Raw genomic sequence first — 10,244 nt, 5'->3', positions numbered from 1 at the left:
AATTTGGGTTATGTCCCTAATGGCTTAAACATGCACCACTCAAAACAATTTTTAAGAGGGAACAAGTTAAATTGGCCAAATAGTGCGGGACGCGAAAGCAATTCGTACCATTAAATTCGAAATAATTTTACGAACAAAATGCAACTAACTACACTCGAAACGGACGCTTTTTAAAAAAATCTAACCATTTCGGGCTACCTTTTCATACATATATATACACATCTAATAAATAACTTAAACTAACTATATCATATGGATAGGTTGAGCACTGCTAACTTCATGAGTTTATTCCATAATTTTTCACCCTGAAACAAGTTAACTATCGAATATATTTTTTGTAATCATATTGACATTTCATTTCAAAATAATAACTTGGAAAAAGAGAATCTTGGAAAAACAAAACCCGTTGTTCGTTACTTGACACACACATTTTTTCGCTATTACTAAAAACACATTTCGATTATACACTTATAGTTTCAAGCCAGGATTTTTTGTTGTTAACTCCTTTTTTTTATGTCTTGGCTAATTACACTGATGTTCCTTTATATTTAGAATTTGTAGGGTTAATTTTTGATTCAAAAGTGATAATGATATTATCAAATGTAAAACTGTTGTTTCTACTATTAAGGTAAAGTATGAGATTATAGTTGTCATTAATAAAAGTTAGTAACTACTTATGTACTTACATTTAGGTAAGCATTCGTGGAAACTAATTTGCAATCACATTACAGAATGAAAAAGCTAAGACGTGTCCGATGAATCACTAGAGGTATTTTTTTTACATTTTACAAGCGTTTCATAGGTAGATGTGGCAATTTCAACCCATTTACCTATGAATGGTCTCTTTGGATTTTTAATTTTTTCTAAGTGGGTCTATAATTTTTCTTAGACCATTCGTAACGGTAGGGGGTGTGAATTGAGGGCGTGGGTTGTTTTTTGATGACTAGGACGTGTGGGTGGTTTGAGTGAAGTAGTGGTGGTGTGGGTTTGTAGTGTGGGTTAGTGGTGTGGGTTAGTGGAAAACTGATGTGGCATTTTATTTTTAATTTTTCTGTTTTATTAATTGCTTTATTGAATTTATTATTAATATTTTCAAATTTAATTTTTAAAATTCAAAAATAAACGGATTTAAAATCCGACCATTTTTTTTTTTTTTTCAAAAACGGATACTTTTTCACCTATAAATACACCCACTAACCCAATTCATTTCACACACTTCACTTCTCAACTCAAAATCAAAACACTTCCAAACAGTGAAAATGAAAACAATTCCCCCAATGATTGTTGCATACGATGTTCATTACGGGGGTGATTTCCGTAATCATATGAAGGTCTACAAGTCTGGCAAAAAAATTTCATTCGAAGGAATCGATATCCGTGACGTTGGTTTAAACGATCTGCTAGCCTTTCTGAAGGCAAATGTACCGTGTGAATACACGGATGTGTTGTTTTTTGAAGACGATTATGATGATGAGATGGAGGCAAGCTATCTCCGTACCTATGATCAATGGTACGGGATAAAAGATACCATTGAAGATCGTGGTAACCGCATTACTCTGTATCTGGTTCTTGAAGATGAAGAAACGTTGGGTTGGCGTTACATCGATGAAGCAGCCGAAGAAGAAAAAGAAGAACCGGTGGCTCCAGAGTACGACACAGATGGTCATTTTTTTTATGAACTCTACTGAATTCATCGATGTTTGTGTTGTGTTTTAAGATCTTATGTTGTATTTTAGTTTAATGTAGTTCTTGTTTAAAAAATGTAACCGTTTGTGTGTTGAATAAAAGTGATGTTTAAAAATAATATTACATTACTCAATAAGTAAACACGAAGAACATTAATTTAAATTACCGAAATTAAAAATTACATAATTTAAAAATCTTAACCGAAACTAGAAATACATAACAAATTACTCAATAATATTAGCGGTACGAAAGTAAGGTGATAAGTTCCAAACATGCTCGGTTAAATCTGCCTCTAACTGTTTGTGAACTTGCTTATCTCTTATTTCCTTAACCATTGCATCTCGATCCCTCAAATCCCTGTGTAACCGTCGTGGTGGGTTCCGTTGTATCATTCTTTCTTCTTTCTTCCCAATAACAAACCCGTTATTTTCTTGAATCATGTTATGTAATACGATACACGCATACATATGTCTTCTTATTTTGTTGAAGTCCAAAGATCTCGCCGGAGTTTTTAACATTTGAAATCTACCCTGTAATACTCCAAATGCACGCTCAATATCTTTTCTTGCACTTTCTTGAAACCTTTTAAATTTTTTCGCGGTTCGTCAGTTGGAGAATGGGGAGCTTTGACCAACATTGCCCAATCAGGGTATATACCATCACCTAGGTAATAACCTCTTTCGTAGTGATGCCCGTTAACATCGAATGGTGAAGGTGGAGCAGTTCCTTTTTTAATATTGTTGAACAATGGTGAATAATTTAAAACGTTAATGTCGTTGTTCGCACCTGCCATACCAAAGAATGCATGCCATATCCACAAATCTTGCGAGGCGACTGCTTCTAGCATAATGGACGGGCCTTTTTTATCACCTCTAGTATATTGACCTTGCCACGCAATTGGACAATTCTTCCACTCCCAATGCATACAATCAATACTACCAAGCATACCCGGTAAACCATGTTTTTGGGCATGAAAACTATAAAGCCGAACAATATCTTCGGCTGTTGGTTTTCTCAAGTACTGTCTAGCAAACAAATGAAACACGCATCTACAAAAATTATCTAAACATAAAGCAGCTGTTTTCTCACCAATTTTTATGTATTCGTCATGTAAATCAGGCGTAGTTCCATACGCCATTTGACGTATAGCCGCCGTGCATTTTTGAAGTATCGTCAAACTTTGATGACCAGTAGCATCGTAGCATCGGGACGTTCCCTAAAAACATAAAATAATCAGGAATATCGCTACTATTAAAGTTTGATATACCTTCGATGATACGGAGAAATAATTCACGACTCATTCGATAACGTCGTCTAAAGTTCTTTTCCGTATAATTTGGAGTTTCAGAAAAATAATCGTTGTATAACCTCACTGTCGCATCTTCACGATCCCTTGGAATATAGGTACGGGGGCGAGGGACTCGTGAACTTGTAGCTTCTCCCTCGACATCTTCGTCCACCAAACTACTAACAAAATTATATATTTTTTCATCATCCGAATCGTCACCAATAACAAATTCGAGCATTTTGAAAATTTTATCCATTATGAAATTTTATAGTGTTTGTAAATAAGAAAGGAAAAGTATTATTGGAGGAAAGAAATGTATATAGAATGAGTAAAATAGATGTGTATATATAGGATAAATAATATTGGATTAATTTTTTTTTATTAAACCCCAAATTATGCAACGGATATATTCCCCAATTAATGAAATTTTGACAAGTGTTCCAATCACAAACCCCCACACCCGTTACCACCTCCGTCTCCCACCCACGCACCACCGCCACGCCACCTCTGCCGCCCCTCTCCCACGCCCCGATACGGGCCTCCCCACCGCGTGGCCGGATGCCACCTCATCCCCCACGGCGTGGCCACCCTACCGTTACAAGTCATCTTATAAACTTCAAATGGGTTAATAGAATTTTTGCTCATGGACCTTTAAAAAGTTCTAATACAAATTTAGCTAAAAACGGAATGGTCATGTTGGCAAAACATAAACATCATTTGTCGAGATACGAAACATCATTGAAGTATGAAATGAAGATTGGTTTTATGTACATATCATTTATTTCCATTCATCATACAGTTTGAGCTAGGTAAATATGTATATGAAATTAGTGCTCTGTGTATGTTATCATTGCATCTTATATTTTTACTTTGTTTTGATGTTGATGTATGATGTATGATATATGATGTATGATTCATTCAGATCCCTCCTAAGCTGGACATTTCTGTGTTTGGACCAAATGAAGAAGAAAAAGCCACAGAGGTTGAACCTGGACTTAAAGATTTGAGAGTTTTTGAAGCTTTTTGTGGTGGGTATGTTTTTCTTTGATTTATTATTTCTGAATTCAGTAAAAGAGTTTGATAGGTTATAATAACATTATTTGTGTAATATACTACATATCCTTTATTTCATTCTGTTATTGTAACCGTCTCATATGATAATATATTCGGCTGCAGGGATACCACAACAATATGACTGTGCCTCCACCGCAACACGCGGAGCACCAACACTATTCCCCCAAGATGAAAGCATGGAACTGAAGAAGAAGAAAAAGGAGTAGAAGCTAACAACCAGCCAAACATTTTAAACATGGTCATAAACTAAACTTAGTCGTGTAATAAACTTAGTCGTGTACTCAACCAAACAACTACCGCACCCATTTTCCATATGTATATAAGTATAGCTACACAGCTTATAATAACCATCTGATTATATCAACCTACAACATCAAACACACTACGAACGGCGCCGCAACAACGCGCGACCCGTTTCGTAGCTAGTTATATTGAATTAATATAAATATATGTATATATCATGTATTAATATGATAAAATAATATATGTGTATATAAAATACGTATATTTGTAAAATTTAATTGATTTGTGTTATTAAGTTAAATAAATGTAAGAATAAATAATTTAAATATTTATTTTATAAAAGTGCCGAATATATACATATAATTACTAATATTGTAATTAATATTTATATGTAATATAAAATAATAATAAAAAAATATAAAAATGGTTCTAGAATGTTCCTTTAATAATAAAATAATAATAATAAAAATATATGGGGTATATTGGCCGAAATTTGTATAAAAAATAATAATAAATTAAATGTGCATTATTTCCAAATATAAGTCTATTTCTTCTTTTCCAAGTTAAAATTTCTCTATAAATATAGGCATAAGCTTACATTTTTTTTCTTCATAAAATCCCTGGAGTCCTCTCAAACCCTAAAAATATTTTGTAAGCTCTCTTTCTTTTTCTTTTTCTTTTTATTTTTTCGATTAAATATAATAAATATTATACAATTAAATAAAATAAATATAAATTATGGTAATTACTATTAAGAATTATAGAATTAAGAAAAATTATTTTTATAAATTTTCAATTCGTTTTTGTATTTTAAAGTAATAAAAACTAAAACTGTTTATGTATATATGTGATCCGTATATATGTATATGTATAAAAATCAATTTAAATAGCTATAGTCTATATAAATTCATAAAAACAATTTTCCTAAGTTCTATTAATGTTATAAAAGTTATTAAAGTCGAAAAATTAATTTATATGATTAATTATAAATTTTAATTATGTCTTTCGACTAGAGTTTATATAAACAAAAATCAACAAAAATAGCAAATGAATTCAAAAATTGGAACAAAATTTCTTCATAGCATCCTGCTAATATAAGAAGATTTCTAGAGTCAAAACCCTAATTTATTTACTGTTATAAGTATTTATTGTATATTTTATGTTGAAATCGATATGTATATGTGTAAAAAATAGATTTAATTGGTATAAAATATTATGATCAGTAGGAATCATGTGGAAATTAATTATAACTGTTAAGGATCATGTAAAAATAATTTTTGAAAATTTTGAAATATTAATTATAATTAAATACGAATTATGTATTATTTGAAAATAGAAACAATGTAAAATTCGTAATAAATATAAAAACAGTAAATAAAATTTATATAAAAAATTTTCTAAGTTTATATAATATACCTAGGCCTGCAAAAATTATAAAAAAATAATTATGGGGTTGAATTAGTATTTATTACATAATTAACTTTGTTTCCATATGAACAGAGAAGATAAATAGGAAATAAATACAAAAACATAATATAAATATTTTATTAAATTTTCTACTGATTAATATATTAATCTAAGTCTATAAAAATTATTTATATGATTTTTAGATATTTAATAGAATTACAAAAGAATTTATGTGTATTTTGGCTAATATAAAAATATATAATACATATAATAATTTAATATTATTTTTATAAACTATGTGATCAGTAGATGTTATGAAATCTTTAATTTAATGTTTATCTAAGTATTTAGGTTATTATTTAGTTATATATAGACATTATTTGATTTAATAAACTATTATTTACTAAGTATCTTTTAAATTAAGAAACAAATAATAAAACAAATTATATAATATCTTTTATAATATATAATAAGTAATAATGATAGTTAAATACTTATTATATACATATATGTATAACTTGAACTATAATTATATGTACAAGTAATCTATTAAGTATTGTATTTATATACACACCCGACTAGTGAATATTATAATCATACCGATGAAACTATGATTTATGCAAACCTCACCGCTACTTACGGTCGTAAGTGAATGATGTCTAAGTTGCCATTTATGGGCATTCTTGTGGATCTCGAATGCCATGACTTAGATTCTGGTCAAGAGTCCTGGGCCCCCGGTTACATCTGGTCATTCCGGACTTATTTGATAGCATCGAGGTTTGTATAAATTGTACAAGGTCTAAACTTGATTATGGTAGACACGCAAACAATTGTAAAACAACTCTTAAGTTTACTTAGGATTTTCATTGTCATTTGCACAAATTTTTGATTTAGCCTATATATCTATGATAATGCTAAAAACGAACATAAATTTCATAGTATTATCCTTCCAGAAAGACAAGCTTTTAGTTGCAATTGTTCTAATTCCAAGTAATATTCGTTTAAATAATAAAAGGTGAAGACAAAAGACAGAATCGACGAATTGAAGACGCAAATGACCAAAAAGCTCAAATGTACACGATACAATCCAAGTGGTTCAATTTATTGATGAATAACGTCTAAAAATGACAAGAGTACAAGCCGCGAAACGTAAATTACAAGATATTAAATCATACGAAAAGGCGTTCGAAAATCCAGAACCGAGACATGAATCGAGTATTAACGTACAACTCAACGGAGCCAAAATTACAAGTCAACTATGCACTAGAATATAATATAATATATAATTATATATATATATATATATATATATATATATATATATATATATATATATATATATATATATATATATATATATATATATATATATATATTATATGTTATAATTCAAAGCAGCCCACGTTTAAAACTCTTGGTGAGCTAAAAACTATAGCTCTGCGATCGCAGAGCTATAAAGGAGAAAATGGAGCAGCTGGACACAAATTGGCCTATAAAAGCTCGAGCATTTTTCCGAACTCCTCACCCCTTTTTCTACTTCAATCTCTCAATCTATATTTATATATTTATATTTATAATTTTAATTTTAATTTAAGATTAATAATAAGTTAGTTGGGTTATTGTAACGAATGTTTTATGGGTTTTAAGTCAAAACTCTGTTCGTGTAACGCTATGAAATTAATAATCACTGTAAGCTATGTTCTTCCTTTTTAAATTAATGTCTCGTAACTAAGTTATTATTATGCTTATTTGAGCCAAAGTAATCGTGATGTTGGACTAAATATTAAGACGGGGTTATTGGACTTTGGACCATAATTAGGGTTTGGACAAAAGACCGACACTTGTGGACATTGGGCTATGGACTATTAATGGACGGGGGTAATTGTCTAATAGAGCGACAATTCATTGGAGTCTGTTAAATCTATTCTCAAATTATTTAATCTAATAATTAATCAATGATTGTGAATGTCCTATTTAGTGACATTTATACGGAATCTTTTACAATCATTTAATTAATCAATTGGATTGGTAATTTATTATTCATTTTGGTCAAATGGATGAATTAATATATCATGGACTAATTAAAACAGGGGTGGATTACATACAACGATAATTGGTGTAATTGTTAACAAAGTAGTAAAACCTTGGATTACATACAGTCGATAACCTGGTGTAATTAACAAAGTACTAAAACTTTGTTACAGTCTAAATCCCTAATTAGTTGGAATATTTGACTTCGGGTATAGGGTTAATTTGACGAGCATTTTATTATTATGACCGATGGACTATTATGGGCAAAAACCAGATAGGTATCAAATAAATCAAGGATAAAGGACAAGTAAACCACAGAAATAAATTAAAATCAAAACGTCAAACATCATGATTACGGAAGTTCAAATAAGCATAATACTTTTATTGTATTTCTCATTGTACTTTTAATTACTGTCATTTAATTTATCGCAATTTTATTACTCGCAATTTTAATTAACGTCATTTAAATATTGTTATTTATTTTATGCACTTTAATTATCGTCATTTATCTTTTCGCTTTTTTAAAATCGACAAACCGGTCATTAAATGGTAAAACCTCCCTTTTATATATTATTATTACTATATATAATTATATATATTTTGTATAAATATAGTTGTATAAAAATATAGTACGTAATCAACTAGCTCCCTGTGGAACAAATCGTACTTACTAAAAACTACACTACTATACGATTAGGTACACTGCCTATAGTGTTGTAGCAAGGTTTACGTATATCCCATCTAAAATGTCCTGTTCTTATTGATTAAAAACGTTCCATATTAATTGATTTCGTTGCGAGGTTTTGACCTCTATATGAGACGTTTTTCAAAGACTGCATTCATTTTTAAAACAAACCATAACCTTTATTTCATAAATAAAGGATTAAAAAGCTTTACGTAGATTATCAAATAATGATAATCTAAAATATCCTGTTTACACACGACCATTACATAATGGTTTACAATACAAATATGTTACATCGAAATCAGTTTCTTGAATGCAGTTTTTACACAATATCATACAAACATGGACTCCAAATCTTGTCCTTATTTTAGTATGCAACAGCGGAAGCTCTTAGTATTCACCTGAGAATAAACATGCTTTAAACGTCAACAAAAATGTTGGTGAGTTATAGGTTTAACCTATATATATCAAATCGTAACAATAGACCACAAGATTTCATATTTCAATACACATCCCATACATAGAGATAAAAATTATTCATATGGTGAACACCTGGTAACCGACATTAATAAGATGCATATATAAGAATATCCCCATCATTCTGGGACACCCTTCGGATATGATATAAATTTCGAAGTACTAAAGCATCCGGTACTTTGGATGGGGTTTGTTAGGCCCAATAGATCTATCTTTAGGATTCGCGTCAATTAGGGTGTCTGTTCCCTAATTCTTAGATTACCAGACTTAATAAAAAGGGGCATATTCAATTTCGATAATTCAACCATAGAATGTAGTTTCACGTACTTGTGTCTATTTTGTAAATCATTTATAAAACCTGCATGTATTCTCATCCCAAAAATATTAGATTTTAAAAGTGGGACTATAACTCACTTTCACAGATTTTTACTTCGTCGGGAAGTAAGACTTGGCCACTGGTTAATTCACGAACCTATAACAATATATACATATATATCAAAGTATGTTCAAAATATATTTACAACACTTTTAATATATTTTGATGTTTTAAGTTTATTAAGTCAGCTGTCCTCGTTAGTAACCTACAACTAGTTGTCCACAGTTAGATGTACAGAAATAAATTGATAAATATTATCTTGAATCAATCCACGACCCAGTGTATACGTATCTCAGAATTGATCACAACTCAAACTATATATATTTTGGAATCAACCTCAACCCTGTATAGCTAACTCCAACATTCACATATAGAGTGTCTATGGTTGTTCCGAAATATATATAGATGTGTCGACATGATAGGTCGAAACATTGTATACGTGTCTATGGTATCTCAAGATTACATAATATACAATACAAGTTGATTAAGTTATGGTTGGAATAGATTTGTTACCAATTTTCACGTAGCTAAAATGAGAAAAATTATCCAATCTTGTTTTACCCATAACTTCTTCATTTTAAATCCGTTTTGAGTGAATCAAATTGCTATGGTTTCATATTGGACTCTATTTTATGAATCTAAACATAAAAAGTATAGGTTTATAGTCGGAAAAATAAGTTACAAGTCGTTTTTGTAAAGGTAGTCATTTCAGTCGAAAGAACGACGTCTAGATGACCATTTTAGAAAACATACTTCCACTTTGAGTTTAACCATAATTTTTGGATATAGTTTCATGTTCATAATAAAAACCATTTTCCCAGAATAACAACTTTTAAATCAAAGTTTATCATAGTTTTTAATTAACTAACCCAAAACAGCCCGCGGTGTTACTACGACGGCGTAAATCCGATTTTACGGTGTTTTTCGTATTTTCAGGTTTTAAATCATTAAGTTAGCATATCATATAGATATAGAAC

The 10,244-nt window shown here is 30.2% G+C and overlaps 1 pseudogene; it reads right to left on the bottom strand.

Annotated features, from left to right (window-relative positions):
- Window positions 1-1,910: 1,910 nt before the first annotated feature.
- Window positions 1,911-3,230, bottom strand: LOC139848784 (protein ALP1-like; annotated as a pseudogene).
- Window positions 3,231-10,244: the final 7,014 nt, after the last annotated feature.

Source organism: Rutidosis leptorrhynchoides, chromosome 5 (assembly GCF_046630445.1).
Source record: "Rutidosis leptorrhynchoides isolate AG116_Rl617_1_P2 chromosome 5, CSIRO_AGI_Rlap_v1, whole genome shotgun sequence".
In the NCBI taxonomy this organism is placed as follows: Eukaryota; Viridiplantae; Streptophyta; class Magnoliopsida; order Asterales; family Asteraceae; genus Rutidosis; species Rutidosis leptorrhynchoides.
This window is presented reverse-complemented; position numbering and strand designations above follow the sequence as displayed.